This window comes from Astyanax mexicanus, chromosome 24 (genome assembly GCF_023375975.1).
Source record: "Astyanax mexicanus isolate ESR-SI-001 chromosome 24, AstMex3_surface, whole genome shotgun sequence".
NCBI classification, from domain to species: Eukaryota; Metazoa; Chordata; class Actinopteri; order Characiformes; family Acestrorhamphidae; genus Astyanax; species Astyanax mexicanus.
Window position 1 is genome coordinate 24201341 of NC_064431.1, and position 20701 is coordinate 24222041.

Here is a 20701-nt window from a genome sequence, read left to right on the forward strand (position 1 = left end):
TCCTTTAAACCACAAGAGACACAGATAAAGTCTACCCACCTTTAAAGAGTATAGAAACAGATAGAGTCTACGATCCTTTAAACTAGTAGAAGAACAGAAAGAGTCTACCATCCTCTATACCAGTAGAGAAATAGATGGGTCTACTGTCTTTTAAACCAGAGGAGAACCAGGTAGAATGTAATGTACTTTAAACCTGTAGAGAAATAGAAAGAGTCTACCATCCTTTAAACTGGTAGAGCAATAGATGGAGTCTACCGTCCTTTATCTTTTACTGTACTTACCATCTTTAAACTAGTGGAGAAAAATACTCTACTCTCCTTTAAACCAGTAAAGAAACAGATAGAGTCTACAATCTTTAAACTAGTGGAAAAAAATAGTCTATGGTCCTTTAAACCAGTAGAGAAACAGATAGACTCTACCATCGTTTAATCAGTAAATCAACAGATAGACTCTATCTATTTCTCTACTATCTTTAAACTAGTAAAGATACAGTTAAAATCTACCATCCTTTAAACCAGTAGAGGAGCAGAAAGAATCTACCATCCTTTAAACCAGTAGAGAAAGGGATAGACTCTACCATGTTTTAATCAGTAAAGAAACAGATAGACTCCACCATGTTTTAATCAGTAGAGAAACATATAGACTCTACCATCCTTTAAATCCATAGAGAAACAGATAGACTCTACTATCTTTAAACCAGTAGAGAAACAGATAGTCTCTACTAACTTTAAACCAGTAAAGAAACAGATTGAGTCTACCATCTTTTAACCAGTAGAGGAGCAGAAAGAGTCTACCATTCTTTAAACCAGTAGAGGAGCAGAAGGAGTCTACCATTCTTTAAACCAGTAGAGGAGCAGAAAGGGTCTACCATTCTTTAAACCAGTATAGGAGCAGAAAGACTCTACCATCCTTTAAACCAGTGGAGAAACAGAAAGACTCTACCATTCTTTAAACTGGTAGAGAAAAAGATAGAGTGTACTATCCTTTAAAGCAGTAGAGAAAAAACAAAGAGCCTATCATCCTTTAAATCCAGTGGAGAAATGGAGTCTACAATTCACTAAAGCACTAGATAAACAGGAAGAGTATACTGTTCTTTAAACCAGTGGAGGAAGAGAAAGAGTCTACCATCCTTTAAACCAGTAGAGGAACAGAAAGAGTCTACCATCCTCTAAACCAGTAGCGGGGCAGATATGGTCTACCATCTTTTACACCAGTAGAGAAATAGATTGTCTATGGTCCTTTAAACCAGTAGAATTACAGAAAAAGTCCAACATCCTTTAAAAGGCTTGAGAAACAGTAAGCCTACTTTTCTTTAGGCCAGTTGACAATCAGGGTCTACCCTGCTTTAAAAGAAAACCTAAGATAAAAAAGGGGAACATTCTTGGGAGATTTTTTAAAGAATAAGTTGTTAAGTATAAAGTTAAGATATACATCAAATATATCTGTAAAAAGTCTCTTTTTTTAATAAGACACTTTTTGGGATATTGCCCCTGGACCCACTCTCACTCAAGGCTACCCAAGGCTAAGAAGAGAAAAGTTCTCTCAGATGTTTTTGTAGTTTGATATGAACCGAAGGCTCTACATGTTTCCCCTCACTGTGTTTATTACGTCTGCTCTGCCCTCAGAAATACTGTACTGTAGACATAACAAGTATATAGTGATCAAAAACCCTGGACGCTGTTGTGGTGTTGATGTGATTAAAGCATGCGCTCCCTGCTGCTCCATTCCTCCACACTGACCTCGGGCTGACCGGATGCTGCCGGCAGCTGGGCTGGTGAGGCCGAAGGTCAGCTGGAGTGAATGATCATAGGGTGGTGCAGCAGAGTTAGTCTGAGGACAGGCTGGTGTACAGCTTACTTCTGCATTAAATAATGATAGGGGCTTTGGACTGTTTTCACTCTGGGTTTGTGAGATTGGGAGAGAATGCCATTTGGGATGCAGTAAGGATGAGCAAAATGAGTAACGACTGAAGGAATGATAAGTTTTGACAGTGTTGACGTGAATGATGTTAAGGGCATTTTTACACCTTGAAGTTTGAGTCCAGTTGAATCGGATTCTGTTTTTTTTTTTTTTTTACCCTCGATGCATTTATAGTTTGAGCAGGTGTGAGAACATTAGTTTCATTAAAACTACTGGACTTTTTATCCAGTTAAACTGACAGTTGTTTGTTTTGCCTTTCATTTTGGCAGGTGGGAAAACAGTAATCACTCTCAGTGAGGACCAAAACAACTACACTGAGCCAACTTGCGAGAGGAGGTGGTCCCAAACAAGCTTTGGAGGAGTTCATTTGTGGTAGGAAATTGATCCTCAATGAGACCCGGCTATTATATATATATACTCATCATATATCATGTTTGAGCTAAAAGGCTGTTCAGGTGCAGTTTAAGCTGATTTACTGATAGCACAAATGACGATAACTTGCTCTTTTAGCCTATAACATGTTGGCTATGCAAACAACCAATATATAACATACATTACATATAACATATAATGTAGTACCCAATGGAAGGTAGCCCTGGTGGGCTGATGGTAAGCTGGGAATGGGGGACACGCCCATTATGCAAATAAATTATGCTGAGCATTTCGGTTAACCCTGACATATTTAACTCTGTCAAATAACTTCAACTCTGAACACTTATCATTAAAATCTAAATGAGTTTAAATTATACTCAACTCTCAGCTGCTTAACTCAGAAATGTAATCTCTCTATGGTTTTTAGCTGTGCGAATTAACTCTAAGAGAGTTCAGTCCTGCTCCTCAACACCTTGGAATAAACTTTGAAATACTACACCGCCAAAGAGTTCCCCAAAACCCAACTCAACTTAGTAGTCTAAATTGTCTAAACTGCAGATTTTCAAACTTCAGAAATTTGCTGAGCGTGAATTTTTCACTGGATGATGTTCTGTTATAAATTGGTTATAGTAAATGCCAAATAATAAGGGCTCTTCGCTTGTCCCAGGAGTGGGACTACGGAGGCCAAATACATATAAATACATATAAATATGTGATTTTATTGCACATTTATACTGTATGTATATACACAGCAAATTTATGGAGTTTAAAAATCTGGAGTTAAAGGAACATGTGTGAAAATGTTAAACTGTGTGAGTTTATTCTCCAACTTAAACTACAAGTTGAGTTGAGGGGAACTCTTTAGTGGTGTAGAGTTTATTTCAGAGTTTATTCCAAGGTGTTGAGGAGCGTGACTGAACTCTCTAATGGGCGTGTCCCCCAATCCTAGCCTACCATCAGTGTGAAGTCTTGCCCACCAGGGCTCCTTCCATGGGGTATTTTATGCTATTTTGTATAATGGTTTGTTTGCCTAGCTGACATGTTGTTGGTTATAAGAGCAAATTGCTATATTTTGTTGGGTAAATTCTGCCAAAGTGTTGACAATGCACTGAAAAAAAAATATTATTACAATGTTTTAAATAATATTAGTTTAATTACACACATTTTGCATGATTTGTTAACACTGTGAAAAAGTTTATGGTAAAATGAACTTTAGCTGAGAGCTGTATTTTACTCTAGATGGGATTTTAGTATTTTAAATCCCACAGCCGTTCAGATTGAACTCCTGAACAGAGTTGAAAGGCCGACTCCCAGAAAAGTGTTACTTTAACTCTGTCATAGAGTGTGTTTGATGGTAATGCATACAGTATACGCTTAAAATTAGTTGATATTGACTCTTAGGGTTAATATGCAGTATAAAAAACATTCACTTTCTTCTCTTCTTTTTAACATTAAATTCGATATTTTTGTAACATTACTCAACTATAATGAGTTAGCTGAACATTTGTGGGCACATATACATAGACAGAGATCTTTTAGTTAAACCAGCTTATATAATAACTGAGTTTAGTCTGTTGCCATTGGCAGCTTCTTTTCCATTGGCTTCTGGCACAATCTATTTGCATACTGGGTGTGTCCAACAGTTTCTGACTAACACTCACCATCAGTGTGTAGCGATTCCCCCTGGGCTACCTTAGGTTAACTTGTAGGTCATATATTATGATTAATGGCTTGGTCGCTGTTTTATAATCTGTGAGAACAACCGTTGTTGTTTTGAGCTGCAGTAACTGTGTTGGCTTTGCTTGTAATATTGTTCACGTTAAAGCTAATGTGTGTGTCTTAATGATTTTGAGAAGGTACTGTTCAAGTATACTTGTTTTGTCTGTTAATTTATGTTAATTCAACTTAACTTTGATGTTTTTTTTGTGTTCTCCTTCTTCAATTTAAACCTGGCATCATTTATTTGCATAACGGCTGTGTCTTTCCACCACTTTCTCACCATCAGTGTGCAATATTGCCAACAAGGTCTACCTTCCCATGGGTAGTCTAAAGTCAGAGCAGTGTTTTCTTGGTAAATATTACATAACTTCATGTTTCTCTTCTGCTGAAAACACTTTTGAAGAGGTAGATTTCATTTTCCACCATGGCTTGGCACGCTGATGCACTGCCAAAAGTACCAATTGGTCTGGAATTTTAATTGGCTGTGAACAACAGTAAGTTGTATGAATTCTCATTTGATGCAACTCAAATAATTGAAGTATCCTTAACTTATTAGGGTGTACAGTGTGGAAAAAGCCAGAGTCAGGGCTTAGAGAGAGCTCAGCCATGCTACAGCTCCCCTGGGGCAGTGAGGGCTAAGGGCCTTAAGGGCCCAACAGTAGCAGCTCAGTGAACCTGAGTATCGTACCAACAACCTTGTGATCAATAACCCAGCACTCTAAACACTGAGCCTGTCCTACTGTAGAACTGTACTATCTATGATATTTTCTACACTGTAAAATTGATAAGTTTTGATAGGATTTTTCTTAAAATAATTTGGGTGATGTTTATTTCCAAGCTATGTTTACTTAATATCTATTATTTAAGTGTACTCAATTTAGGTGAGTTGCACTTACAAAACCGCATAGTTATGTTTAAAGTCAATATAATAATTGGTTCCTGGCATCTTTTATTTGCATAATGGGTGTGTCTTCCCACCACTAACTCACCATCAGTGTTTAATGTTGCTAACAAGGTATACCTTCCCATGGGTATAGATGATGATCTGTTGTGCTATACCTGTGGTTTCTCTGAAAACCTTAATGCACTTCTTGCTTCCTCTTGCTGACAACTTTCATGAAGATTTGGATTTCATTTTCCAGCAGAACTTTGCACACTGCTAAAAGGACCATTCGGTCTTATATGAAATAAAATTCTAATTTTCTGGGAAACTGATTTTTGGGTTTTCATTGGCTGTAAGCCATAATCGTCAACAGTAAAAGAAATAAATGCTTAAAACAGATCACTCTGTTGATGTGTGAAACATCTATATAATATATGAGTTATACAAACTAAATTTGTACTAAATATACCTGAAAATCCATATATAAATAAGCATATCAGCAGTTAAATGGACTGCATTTGGCATGGCGGATGGGTGATGGGTTCCTTTGCATTTCATTTTTAGTAAAAAAAAAAAAAAAAAAAAAAAAAAATCACTTTACTCCAAGCTATCTCATCAGTGTCTAGCTATGTAGAGTGCGACTGACTGAAAGGTCAACCTCGCAAATGGGCGTTAAGCCATTAGCAGTGTGCTAAAGTGGCTTTTTGTTGGAGTGGGCTGTTCCAGAAAACACCTGTTCTGGTCACTAAGACTGATGCCCAGGCTTGTTCCTGGCAGCTGGGACAGGTATGGTGGCCTTCCATGAGCTGGGAATGAGTGTACGTGTGTGTAACTCTGTGTGTGTGGGTGGGTGGGTGTGTGTGTGTGTGGAGGCAGGTTTGCTGTGGGGGTGTGTATGTGTGTGATGGAGGGAGGGTTCCAAGATAGACGAGATAGAAAGTGTGGATGCACAGCATGTGTGTGGCATCTGTGAGAGAAACCGTGCATGCAATGTGTGTATTCATGTGTGTGTGTATCTGTGTGTGTTTGTGTGTATCTGTGTGTGTGTGTAGGTATGAAGCATAGCAGGCGACGGAAGCAGCCGTTGCCAACAGGCAATTAGGGAAGAAGCGAAAGCAGAGACTCTTACACACTCGCGCGCACACACCAGGAAAATTCCTGCCGACTACGCCAAAATCCAAGCGCAGGCTCTCCACCGCACATTTAGCCATCTAAATACTCAATCAAGCGCTGAAACACAGCCCTGCTTTAATTATTAATACCGTCTTCTTTTAGATCAGGCGCTGAGGGATGCTTACGTGCTTTAACGCTGCTTTTCGGACGCTGCAAGCCCTCGCGTTTCACGGAAAATGAAAAAAATTCATAAATAAAAAAATAAATAAGGCCGTAATCGAAGGTTTACGCGTTTGCATATGCGCCCTAATTGGAGGGGTTATGTGCTCGGGGTAGATAAATTAGGTTTGCCACGATTTCCAGCAGCAGAGGAGACGGCGCTCCTGCGTGTTGAATTGAAATGTGTGATAAATTTCAATTAAGATCCATATCAGGACGGCGGAGATGGAACAATATTAAAGCCAGCCTGGCTTCGGCGGGGCATTCTGCTACAATGAATATCATTTCACGGGCGTCCCGAATTTTCTTCAAAGTGGCATTTAATATCGCTCCGCTGCTTTGTTTTTTATTAGTGTCAGACAGCATATTGCTATCTGTAATGGATTTTATTTGATATAGTCAGTGCTGTTCCGTTCCTCCGCCGTCCCACAACCTTCGCTGTTTTAATTAAAAGCGAGCGAGAGCGCCCGAATGCTCAGGTAATTGAAAGCTAAATTAATTTTTTGTATTTGCCGCTCGGCTTTGCTTTGTTGCCTGCTGGATGTGCTGAGCTTCCTTTCACCTGGCAGTCAAATTCTCAAGAGCTGTCTGAGAGCTGTAACACACACCGAAACAGAAGCGTATCTACGCTAATCAGCCGTAACATTAACACCACATCCATGTTTCTATACTCAAAAAAAAAAAAAAAAATCCATTGGCACAAACTAGAGAAAATACGTAAATTATGACATGTATGTTTATATTAAGCAAAAAAAAAAAAAAAAAATTCTTTTAAAGATTTATTTAAAAAAGCAATCGCAAAGTCTCAAAATGAGTGAAGTAAGACTTAAATAAAGCAAAAATCACAGATTTTTTGCCAGAAATTTTGTGCTTATTTTGAGTTCAAATGACTTAAAATAAGTTGAAAATATGGGTAACACTTTACTTGGATGGTCCATTTGATGGCCTCTTTGATGCTCAACTAACATTCAACTACATGTCTATTAAATGCAAATGAACTAAAAGGTGAAAGTAAATGATTCTCTATTGAATATAACCCAACATTCAACTCTAATCCAAACGCTTATCTTAATATTTAAGGATTGGGTTTAGGGTTAGATTTTAAGTTTAGGTTAAAGTTAGGGTAAGGGTTAGGTGTAGGGTTTGATTTTATGGTTGATTAAGGGTTAAGGTTAGGGTTAGGTGTACGGTTAGATTCCATTTTGAATCATTTACATTCAACATAGGGTTAAGTTACATTTAACGGACATTCAAATTAGTGTTAGTTGAATGTCAGTTGAGCATCAACAAGGCCATAAAATGGACCATCCAAGTAAAGTGTTACCACACCTTGGTAACACTTTACGTGGATGGTCCATTTTATGGCCTTGTTGATTCAAAATAGAATTTAACCCTACACCTAACACTAACCGTAACCCTTAATCAACCATAAAATCGAACCCTACACCTAACCCTTACCCTAACCTTAACCTAAGCTTAAAATCTAACTCTAAACTCTAAAAATAAGTGTTTGGATTAGAGTTGAATGTAGGGTTACATTCAATAGAGAATAATTTGCTTTCACCTTTTAGTTCATTTGCATTACATAGACATGTAGTTGAATGTTAGTTGAATTTCAGTTGAGCATCAAAGAGGCCATCAAATGGACCATCCAAGTAAAGTGTTACCAACACCTTTCCTATTGGCTCCTCCACTTATTTATTTGCATACAGGGTGTCACCCCCACCGTTACTCACCATCCATGAGCAGCTAATCCCCCCAGACTACCCCTATCCCCTTATGTATAATTTTATTTTTTGTGAGGTGGTGTAGCTGCCTTGTCTCACTGTTTAAGGCTGTAAGAGCAAGTTCCCATTTTCTCTGCTGTCAAGAGTGAATTTATGTTTGCTGAATGTCACAGTAGTTGCTCATGCACAATTATAGTAATCTGTGTTCCCAATTCTGGTCATGTGTTTGATTGGCCAGGTAGCACCACACCTAGAAAATATTACAAATCCAGGACTGGATTCTGGATTAAAGGTCCAGGTGTAAAAGAGGGTTTTTTGAGGAATGTCCACATAAATTAAATTCAGTTAACTTAATTTCCTTACATATAGAGAATGCCGTAGTTTGCAGGCTTGAAGGTGGGATGTATAGAGAGGTAAAGCAACTGATTTGGTCATTTATAAAGGGTCAAAAAGAGGAAAAGGTGTCGGCAGAACTTGCTTGCAGTAGGAATTTAAGCCGTTTTGCAGCGTTAACTCCGTGCATGTGAATGGCCAGGCTTGGTAGAGCCTGTGTGAAATGGGCCTTAAAATGCTTAAAGGTCATGTAAGGTTCTCCGCGGTGTTTATCTGTAGAGAAATGTCTCGGCACATCCTCCGCTTGCCATTTGCAGTTTTTAGGCCTTCTTGGAACCCAGTTGGGTGTGCATTAGATCCAGTCTGAGACACAGACAGTTCATTTCAGAATGTAATACCATCAGGAAGTGCATCTGCCTCGGTCATTTCACTTTTAGAGTGTCCACCGGGAATAAAATATGGATGGTAGGTTGGCCGTGGCAGGCTGGGATGTCTTATTGTCTCAGTATTCAGCCGGCTTATTTCCTCCTTCTCTCTTTCCCCCTCTCTCTCTCTCTCTCTCTCTCTCTCTCTCTCTCCCTCGTTCTCTCTGTGGAAAACACTATCTGACGAAACAGCATGCTGAGCAGTTGCTTGCTAGTTACAGCTCCAGAAGCTCAAAGCCGTTACTGTTTTGGCTCACAATGAGGCAGAGTCGTCTTGTTGGGGGGGGAATCAGGCTCTGGGAGGCTGTAATTTCCCAGTGTCGGTGGGAATATACTGTAAATGCCATCTAAACAAACATCGTTTTGCAAACCCCTCGTTGCAGACTCATCTCCTAGTCGTCTAGTTTGCTCCTTAAGATCTTCTTATTTTCGGAAATCAAGCTACTGTTAGTTATACTGTTCCCTTTATTTAAAATGAACATATACTGCCCTTAAGCCATGCATACAGCATTTATTCCAAGGTGTTGAGGAGCATGACTGAACTCTCTAATAGGCGTGTCCCCCAATCCTAGCCTACCATCAGTGTGAAGTCTTGCCCACCAGGGCTCCCTTCCATGGGAGTTTCTTTATAAAGTATAAAATGATTGTTTGTCTAGCTGATGTGTTGTTGGCTATAAGAACAAGTTACCATTTTCTGCACTGTGAAGTGTTAAAAAATACTGGCAATACACTAAGTACTACAATGCAGAATTAATATACTCTGGCGTAAACTTGTCAAGTATGAAGTTGTTTTTGTGATAAGTAATGATGCTATTTGTTGTCATATTAATCCTAAATGTTTCAGGGTTTTCAAATATTACAATGTTTTTTTAATATTAGTTTAATAACACATTTTGCATGATTTGTCAACACTGTGAAGGAACTTATGTTAAAATTAACTTGAGCTGAGAGCTGTATTTTGCTCTAGATGGGATTTTAGTATTTTAACTCCCACAACAGTTTAGATTTAACTCCTGAACAGAGTTAAAAAAAAAAAAAAAAACTCCCAGAAAAGAGTTACTTTAACTCTATCACAGCATGCATTCGATGGTCGCACATATATACTTAAAATAAGCTGATATTAACTCTCAGGGAGTTTATTTAAAAAAAAACAAAAAATGCTGTGCAATTGTTAAGTCTAGCTTGATTGCTTCCGAAAAAAGAGTGCAAACAACCCAATTATACTAATATAATTTTTTTCTGATGTTCTGGATATTGTATATTATAATTAATATGCAGGTCAATTCTGCACACTGTAAAAAAAAAGAACAAAAAAAAAACCTTTAAATTGTTCTCCTTAAGTCACGGAAAATTCCAGCCAGATGCTGCCGGTCACGATCATTACCACTCACTACGCTGTCTGTCCAGTGTAGGTGGTACCTTCTTTAGTACCTTCTGTGACATTTTCCAAATACAGTACAGTACAGTACATTTAAACTCTTTGAGATCTTTGAGTTGAATCAACTTAATTTTAACAACTGAGTTTAGTCTGTTGCCATTGGCAGCTTCTTTTCTATTGGCTTATGGCACAGTCTATTTGCATAATGTGTGTGTCCCCCAGGTTCTGACAGACACTCACCATCAGTGTGTAGTGGTTTTCCCCAGACTACCATAGGTAAACTTATATTGCAACTTGTGTTTTTTGTGATTGGTTGGTTGTATTGTGTGTTGTTAGCTGTGAAAGCAATCATCATGTTTTAACTTTCTGAATGCTATGAATATCTAATTTTTGAGCAGTGTTTCTAATCTGTAGCTTGCTTGAATTAAATCCAAACCAAAATCTGAGTTGAATTATTGTTCAAAGCACTGGGCATTAATATAACACTACATATGTTTCATCTGTTGTGTTTATTGTAGTGTATAGATATATGATGCACCATTGTTACTCTTGCACTTTGTTGTCTATTGTAATGTTGTTCCATGTTGCACCATGGTTCCGTACACCGTAAACCCAGAAGTTGTTTGAACTCAAATAAATTAAGTCTGTTTTACATAAAATTGGAGATTTCTAAACAATACTCAACTATTTTGAGTTAGTTGAACATTTGTGGGCACATATAAACATTCAAACTAAGATCTTTGAGTTGAACCAACTTATAATAACTGAGTTTAGTCTGTTGTTATTAACAGCAGCTTCTTTTTCATTGGCTTCTGTAACCATCTATTTGCATACTGGGCGTGTCCAACAGTTTCCAACAATTTTATTCTATACTTTCTGAATAAACTAACTCTTGTGAGCAGAGCTGAATTCAGTCACATGTTCAGCCTGTGCGACTTTGAGTAAGAAGAAGAAAAAACCCTGCAATAAAGAAAGTAAAACAAAAGCAGAAAGCTAATTGGAGTCATGGATCAAAATAATGAGCACAAAAAGCTTTTGAATGAAGCTAGCCTTGTACAGGAGCACAGATTCGCTGGAGATAAAGGTAGATAGATAAGGACAAAAAAAAAAAAAAAAAAAAAAAAACGTATTAACTCTGACTTCCTGCTACTCCAGCTGCGTTCCCTCAGCTCTCTCCTCCACAGTTAGCTTCTCATTAGCCGTGTCCTAGCAGCACCTTCCCTGACTCCGTCCAACCCGACAACCGAGGCCAGCGCTCCTGCGTCGACTCCTTAATGCTTCCTGAGTCCACCTTGAGAAGTAGCTCCAGCAGAAACGTCTCCGAGTGAAGATTTTCTCTTCTTCCTCCTCGCCACTGATGGCCTGTTCTCCAGACACAGGTTAATGCTAGCATTAGCCTTAGCGAGGGGAATTTTCACAGGGAATCACAATTGGTGGTAAAGTTCGAATCAAGGTCAGGCTTTAATCTCTCTGTAACTCGAGTTTGCTGAAGTTCTTAAGGGTACAGTGAGTTTCTTAAGGCTGTTTCTTGGTCAGAACTTTAGCTTTAGCTTGAAATTCAGTCAAACCGAAACATTTCAAGAACTTTCAAGAAAGTATATATATATATATATATATATATGAAGGGCAGTCCAAAAAGACCATCAAAACGTCATGATGAAACTGGCACTCATCAGGACCTCCTTAGGAAAAGAAGAGCAAGAGTTACCTCTGTTGCACAAAATAAATTGATCAGAGTTACCAGCCTCAGAAACCTCTTAAAGTTTACAGTACCTCAGTTAAGAGCACCTAAATGTTTCACCTAAAATTTTATTACATGATTCCTTATAATAAAAAAAAAACAAAAAAAAAAAAACACTGAATGAGAAGGTTTGTTCAAATTTTTGACTGGTACTATATGTCACAGCATACAATATTATTTTATTATTGATATAAAAAAAAGCTGTAAATTATGTATATTTAAAAAAAGGTGTTTTAAAATCGTGTCACTGTTATTGAAAGCCCTGAGAATCACTCTAAATTCATCTACTATTTTCTTTAAAAAAAGTTATGTATTTTAATTTTCTTTGTCATCTTCTTATCATTATCATTATTATTAAATAATGTATTCATTAAAATAAATAGTACATTTTTAATATTTTTAGTTCTTAATATTGTTAGTTCTTAATATTATTGTTTTTGGAGGTGGTGGTGATACACAGTCACAGTATGAACAGCATAAGTAATACATAAATAACTCTTACATTTTGGTATAATATCACAAAAAATATATATGAAAGCCTGAACCCATAAAAAATACGTTTTTTTTTAATGAGTAATGACGATATTCAGTTTGCACACCACTTGCAATGGGAGTGAGTGCAGTCAGGCAGTCGGGTGGGCCCCTTTTTTCTACATTGTAAAACATTTTAAGTCACTCCAACTTTATTATTAATTATTGAGCAACTTTATGGCTCATTTGTTCTCTGCACAACACAAAATGAAGTTGACCTAACAAGCCTTAAATGTTAGCTTAACTTTAATTATTGAATCACTTCAAGACAGAATTTATCGTAGTGCTTTTATCATTATCAAATATTATAAGTTGGCTGTACTTAATATATTTAGTGGAGGTAATTGAAAAATGTATGCTAGACTTGAGAACTAAAAAATGTGTTGTAATTAGTTGCTAAAACATTTTTATGTCAACAGAAAACACTACTAAACTGAACAATTTTAATAAAGATATAGAAGAAAAAAAATCATTGGCTCAACTTAAATCAGTCAAGTCATCATTTTGCTTTGGCTTTTTGAAGTTGTAAATATATACAAATTTAAGTTTATTCCACTTAACTGAGTTTGGTTCACACAACCATAGTATAATTAGCTCAACCGTGTTTTGTCAATATTGTGAGCTCCAAAAAATTTAGCTTATTTAATATATATTTTGCTATAATTGGGGGGGGGGGGGGGGGGGCGTGAGTTTGTTTGTCACAGAGGTGAGTTGTGACTTGGAGGTATACATAGGGCGAAGAGGTTGGGCTTGTAATTAAGTATTAATATTTTTTTGTTAATACTTAACAACACAGATATTCTAAACATATTTTTATAGAACCGTCAGTACTGACAGCACAATGCTGTAGCGCCACAAGAGTGAACTCTGTAACTTCACACCAACATACTGTGATCTCTAAAGGTGCTTGCACACTGCACGCGGTAGGTGCGGCGCGGTACGCTGACCCCCATAGGATTCAATAGTGTCTAGAGCGGTAGAGCGGTGCGTCGCTGCCGCGGAGCAGAGCGGAAAGCGGCGCGTTTCCCCGCCCATAACCACGCCTCCACCGCGCTACCGCTTACCGCGGGCAAAGTTCAACATGGTTCAACTTTGACCTCGCGGCAAGCGGTACCTCGGCAGAAAACGCATGACGTGAACTCACGCGACTAGAGAGAAACTGTAGTCCAAACAACAATAAACGTGCGCGAGAGACTAATAATAGCGATTAGTGAATCCCCTCAGCTGTACATCACTTCCCTACACTCATATAGAGATAACAGGAGGAAGAGAAGAATCAGAGCTTTGTTCTGAGGCTGGGAAACATATACAGATCCACAGAGGCTGTAGAGACTCAAAACTACAAAACACCGCTCACAGAGGTGATGGGTTTTAGAAAACTCCGCCTATTATCAGCAGGAGACGCTTGGCGTCAGCAGCAGCGCAACGCACCCGCAACTGACCAGCGTAGAGCAGAGCGGCAGCACAGCGGAATGCCGCGCGGCATACCGCGTTCAGTGTGCAAGCACCTTAACAACACAAAAAAAAACGTAACTTGCTCTTACAGCCTATAACATTGAGGCTTGGCAACCAACACATATATTACACTGAAGCATGACTAGGAGCAGGTAGCTTTGGGCAAACACAACACAAAGAGGGTAAGGAAGGAAGAGGTCACACCCAATATGCAAATATATGGTGCCATATACACTTTCTACACTGTAGAAAGAGCCTTGGCACAATGTGTACACTGTAAAATGTGATAAGTTGATCTTACTTAAAAAAAAAATGAGGAAACCGGCTGCCTTGAAAAAGTTAAGCAATTATAACTGTTATTTTCAAGTTAAGTTCACGTTATGCTTGCTATTTAAGTGTACTCAAATCATAGTTAAATCTACACAGTTTACTTGAGTTGTTCCTACTTTAAATAGCCTGTAAATGCAAGTTGTTTTTTTAAGTGTGTAAAACCCGATAAGTTGACTATATTCAAAACTTTTGTTGTAACTGATTACCTAATAAATTTTAAGTTAATGTAATATAATTTTTAAGTACAGCGAACTTAACAAATATATATACACATATATTTAAAATGAATATTTTCCTGAACTTGTGTTTAGTCTTGTTTCTGGTTTAATTCAACTATTTTTTTTAAATACTCATAGAAAAGTAGATAAAAGAAAACAATAAAGAATTAAAAGTACTGAGAGCACAGCGAGAACACAGAGTTACTGGAGCTCAGTAAATGATGCTTGTTCTTACAGCCTACAACACAGAGACCAAGTATTGAATCATAACATGTGACCTACAAGTTTACTTAAGGTAGCCCCGGGTGAATCACTACACACTGATGGTGAGTGTCTGTCAGAAACTGCTGGACACACCCAGTATGCAAATAGATTGTGACAGAAGCCAGACTAAACTCAGTTATTATAATTATTATTATGTGCCCACAAATGTTCAACTAACTCAAAATTTTTATGTAAAACAGACTTAATTTGTTTGAGTTCAAACAACTTCTGGGTTTAGTGTAGAATAACTAAAAGTTGATAGTTTTTCTCATTGGCTCAACAAACATTTTTAAGTTTTCAGGTTGAAGTTCTCTGAATTCATTTTATTGAGTTGTACTGACCGGTAATATTCATAATATTATTTCCCCTGATTAAAACACAAAATCACACTGAGAATAAAGTGTGACAACCATGTCATTGATTTAAAGTGCACTTTAATGTTGGTCTTATAAAAAAAGATTTCTGGTTTAAACCAGTTTTTCTCAGTTTGCCTAAAAACAAATCCATTCTCTATTAAAACAACTTAAAATAAATAAATTAATGCAAATTATGTTTTTACTTATTTTCAGAGGTTATGACTAGGGGTGGGCGATATGGCTCTAAAATAATATCACGATATTTCAGGGTATTTTTGCGATAACGATATACTTGGCGATATAGGAAAACTAAAATAATTTCTTTTCTAATTTCAGGAGTATAGTATAAGAGTTTAACAGTATAATCATAATGTGGCAAAATAAATAATATAGCATAAAATAATATAACGCAGCAAAAAATATTGCAGAATATTTAGTGCATGTATATACACTGCAAACTAAAACAACTATACAATAAATACACTTAAAGCTTCACAGTAAATAATAGACTACTTTTAAGACAGAACATCTCTATTATCACGATATGGATTTTTAATATCATGATATTTCTGTGTCACGATATATTGTATACGATATAATATTGCCCACCCCTAGTTATGACATCATCACATCAGATCACTCCTCCTCCTGGAGTTTTTCCGTCAGTCAGTCTCACACTCTTCCCATTGGTTCCCGTCACCACTATTGCACGTAAAGGGCGTGGCCTCCTCCCTCACCATCATTGTGAAGTTGTTCTCCCTCAGGGTATCTTCTCTTATCTACTGAGGGGAGTTTTGTGTAGTAGTTAAATGCTTGTATGCAGTGTTATAGGCGGCAAGAGCATAGTTGTTTAATTACACAGTATAATTGTTTTTGCTTAGGAAATGAAAGCCTGTTTAGAGACTTTGAAAGTTTGCTTAGCTTCAACTGTTACTTAGTATTAAAATAGTAAGTTGTTTCAAATTATTCTAATGTAATTTAGTAGCTTTTATAGTTGTGTTTACAGTAAATACATAAATAATGCTTTTTTTTGCTGAAAAGGAAATTATGTAAAGTTTATAAAATTAACTAACAGAATTCAAATTGTTTAATTAGTTCATTCAAAGGTAAAATTATACATTGCTGTAACAGAAAATAATCAGTTATTCCAGATTTTAAAAAAGTGTAAAAAAAAAAAAAAAAGAGTGAAAAGGGATATTTATTATTAGGCCTGTCACAATAAGAATTTTTTGTGGACGATTTATTGTCCCAGAAATGATTGCAATACACATTATTTTTGTAATCTGAAGACTAATACAGTAAATGCCACTGATATAAAGATAACAGAATAGCATAAAAAAACATTTATACACTTTCTAAAGACAGCAAATATTTAATCAATCATTTATATTAGTTTGGGAATTATATGCTTATTTCTTCACTTACTTTAGTCCACACTGTGTGTATGGAGTCTCACTGTTTTATATGTGAACAAATATACCAATAAACACAATAGACGATTTCACGATGACCAAATATTATTGAGGTAATGTTCATATATTGTACGATAAATCAATATTGCAATTATTGTGACAGGCCTATTTATTAAAAATCATCGTTTATCTTTGTTTTAAAGAATGTTTGGGACTTGGGTTAAATAATATAATTGGTTGATTTTAAATCAAAATGCTAGATTCTAAATAAATCATAAATATAAATTGAAAAAAAAAAAAAATATATATATATATATATATTTAGGTGTAACAAATTTAGCAGCAATTTTTTTAGGTTGGTCCAAAGTATCTTTTTTAGAGTGTACTGTCATTGCAAACTTTGCACATCACCACTGCTGTAGTTTTACAGTTGACAGTTTGTCAGCCCTTGAGGGTCCAACACTGGCCTGGGTTGTATGGAAGCCCCTCAGTTGAGAAACCATGAATTCCCCAGTATGCCGGTTCGGGAAGTTGAAATTTCTACATGGCAGGTTGTGTCTGGATTGGTCCGGTAATTGGCGGCGCAGAAAGTTTTCAGTAAAAGTCGTTCAGTGTGTGTTTTTTTCCGCTCGGATTGATAGTTGCTGTGTTTGTGTAGAGAATTGCATCTCACTTGAGCGCCGGGTCAAGCTGCTCACTGAGTTGTCTCAATTAGTTTTCTCTCCAGCAGCTCGTGGGAGGCTTCTGTGTGTGTAAGTGTGGCAGTGTCTGTCAGTGTGAGTGTGTGTGTGTGTGTGCTTTTTTCAGCAGTGCTGGGAACTGTGGTGTTACTGTGATTACTGTAATGTTTTGGCTGTAAGTTACCTGATTCCTGTCTTATCGCTGGCTAGATGGCGCTGTCTTCCCACATCACTCTCAGTGTTCATATGTATCGGAGGAGGCATGCGCTTGTACAGGCCAAAGGTTTGGACACACCTTCTCTTTTTCAATGCGTTTTCTTTATTTTCATGACCATTTACATTGTAGATTCTCACTGAAGGCATCAAAACTTTTTTTGTACTTAACAAAAAAAAAAAGTAAAATAACAAAAAAAAAAAATGTTTTATATTCTAGTTTCTTTAAAATAGCCACCCTTTGCTCTGATTACTGCTTTGCACACTCTTGGCATCATTCTCTCAATGAGCTTCAAGAGGTGGTCACCTGAAATGAAAAGTTTTCCAACAGTCTTGAAGGAAGGAGTTCCCATAGGTGTTTATTAGCACTTGTTGCTCCTTTGCCTTCTTCACTCTGTGCTCCAGCTCACCCCAAACCATCTGGATTGGGTTCAGGTCTGGTGACTGTGGAGGTGCAGCTCATTTTTTGTTAAGTATATAAAACTCCACATGTGTTCATTCATAGTTTTAATGCCTTCAGTGAGAATCTACAATGTAAATAGTCACGAAAATAAAGAAAACGTAATGAAAAAGAGATGTGTCCAAACTTATGGCCTGTACTGTATATATATATATATATATATATATATATATATATATATATATATATATATATATATAATTTAATAATGACTTCCTGTAAAATTGCAGCCTTTACTTGTATCTGTTCCCTGTAACTTACAGTCAAACTATAGTAAATTACATGTTTATTTCTTTAAGTAAACATTCCTAAAATGTAAAAAAAAATAATAATAAAATAAAATACTGCATCAATACATTTTAAGTCATTTAAGTAACAGTGTAATTATGTTACTTGGTAGAATTATTCAAGCAATGTACAGCATGAAAATGTCTTTTTAAAGTAAAAGAAATGAATTTTACTGTTTTTAAAACTTGAAATTTGTCAATAAGTAGATTTATTTTTTTATTTAAATTTTAAAGTTTTTCAAAGCATTTTACAGAAAACAGCAAATACAAAATATTTCAGTCATGTTTCTTCACCACATCTTTTGTTACATACAATAATAAAAGAGAAAGTAAAATAAGCATGTTACATTTACATAATCTTTTCTTTAACAAAATTCAAAACGTTTAAAGTAAAGCAGGTACATTACCAACATCATTCAAGTATTTTTCAAAGTCTTTTCTTCCTTTTTTTTTAATATCAACAAGAGCTTGTTTTAAAAAACAATGTCCAGGAATTACACAATTATCCATAGCAATTTTACAACGAGTTTTCCACATTTTATTTTTTATAATACATATCCATAGCCATATAAAATTTATTTGGGATCTCGATAGGTTTTCTTTAAAAGTCCCAAATTTTATGGCTTTTAGATTGAAGTTACTTTAACATTAAAATGAATAGCTTTATTCTATGAATTTACAGATACATTACAAATTACAGCTTTAAGTAAAGGACAGTCATTTTCTTGATATGTGATAGGCCAACAACTTTACAAAAAAACTTGTATGTGGTTTTTGTTAACATACATTATATCATTTGTTGACAAGATATAGACAGTATGATCATATTGAAAGCTTTTTCTTTTTTTTTTTTAACAGGCTTACTGCTCACTTACAGCAACTGAAAAGTGTTTGAGAATAAAACCAACTGTATCTCCATAGCTTAAAGCAGCACTAGGTAGGATTTCCTTGATTTTTGATCTTTTAAAAGAAGTAAAATTACAGCTTGAAACTCACTGCAGCGCTGCATTGAGGTGTAACAGGAGGAATAGCGGTGCTCTCGTGTCTGTGCCGGAGCTCCTCTGAGCTCAAATCAGACTCTGTAAGTTTTCCGAGGTGGGCGCGATCAACGCTTGCGAGAATTGCGACCTGCTTTCCCACCTTTAGTTCTAACAGTTCTACAAGGACTACTGGTTTATTCTTTGCAAACTAACGTACAGACACTCTGGCAGAAGCTGGAAAGAGACCAAACATGTCTGTGAAAACCAGAAAGAGAAACTAATCCACCTGAAACATTTATTACACTCTACAACTGTAGGAGGAGCCCACAAGCACAAAATCTCAATCTTATCTAGTGGAGCGTTAAAGCCCAACCAGGTGGATAAAACTGCCATGAAACTACATCGTGGTAACTGAACAGCTAATTTGCATCAGAGCCGCCGCCATTACTTGTGTCGTTTGTGTTGTTGAGTGCAGTACTTATTTGACTGATAATATAAAAAGATAGATAAGTAGTAGTCATAAATTCTCAATTGCTAACTTACATTAATGTGCTCGTTATGTGAGTTTACTTTATGTAAATATATATTTTTTTGTGCAGTAATTAAGTTCAGGCTATTTAAAAATGCTTTCTATTGTAACTTAAAAACTAAAATACTTTTTTGCATCAATGTAATTCTACAAGAAGTTGACACAACTCAGAAAGACTATTGCAAACAGTTTTTTTCTTTTGACCCAAGTTTTTTTTTTTTACAGTGTAGCTTTGGAAGTCTGCATTATTTCTCAATTCTCAATTTCCTATTTCCAGATCTGGTTTCTCGTAGCATTGCCTACCACCACACCTCTCAGCCCGCCTCAGTGTTTCTCTCTGCTCCTTACATCATCTGTACTTTTATTCCCTTAAACTGCTTTAACCCGGCACACGCACGCGAGGCTCACTCATGTTGTTGGTATTGAGGTCAAGGCTGGGTGCAAAAATTGGATGTGAGTGAAATAAAACGGTAAATTGCATCACAGGAGCACAGGAGTACTCTTTACTGCAGCCAATAGGGTGTTCATAACACAGCTAGAAATCATTCCGCACGGTGCCACGATAGATGGAACTGACCTCATGGATTAGTGGAGTGTAAAAAAAACTGCTAAATTGGGTGAGGAAAAGGTGTTTTTCAGTCGTAAGTTGAGTTCAGTCAAATTCAGAGCCTTTTTTTAGGATTGCAGTCAAATTGTGTTTGAATTTTGAAACACTATAGAAAGTTCCAGATTTTTTTTGTTGGGCTGCAGTACAGATTGAATCTCATATTGACAGGTTTTAGTAAGATTTAAAAATATGTTTAATTTGGGTGACAGTCATTTTTAAAGCTTGTACACTCTAAAAAATATATCCTTGGGTCAAAAAAAAAAACAAAACATCAATGCAACGGTCTGCAATAGACTTTTTAAATCGTGTCAACTTCTTGTAGAATTACATTGATGCAAAAAAGTATGCTTTAAGTATGGTGAATTAGTTTTTCAGTTATATTAGAAAGCATTTTTTTAATAGCATACTTAATAACTGTCACTGTCAACTGACATCCTTACATTAACTGCACAAAAAATAAATAATTTGAGCACAAGACTACATTTTTGTAAGTAACTGAGAATTCATGAGTATTATTTAACTGTCTTATTATTAGTTATGTAAGTATTG

General features: G+C 36.4%; 1 protein-coding gene across 4 annotated transcripts in view; it reads left to right on the forward strand.

The window, feature by feature from the left end:
• Positions 1 to 20701, forward strand: part of fhit (fragile histidine triad diadenosine triphosphatase) — a 448879-nt gene that overhangs the window by 77138 nt on the left and 351040 nt on the right. For 2 of the 4 annotated variants that reach the window (XM_022682777.2, XM_049471669.1), the window contains exon 2: positions 2190 to 2292. The exons of the other annotated variants lie outside the window; for them this stretch is intronic. The gene's annotated coding sequence lies outside the window, so the exon portion shown is untranslated. The remainder of the gene's footprint in view (positions 1 to 2189; positions 2293 to 20701) is intronic. 4 annotated transcript variants of the gene reach the window in all.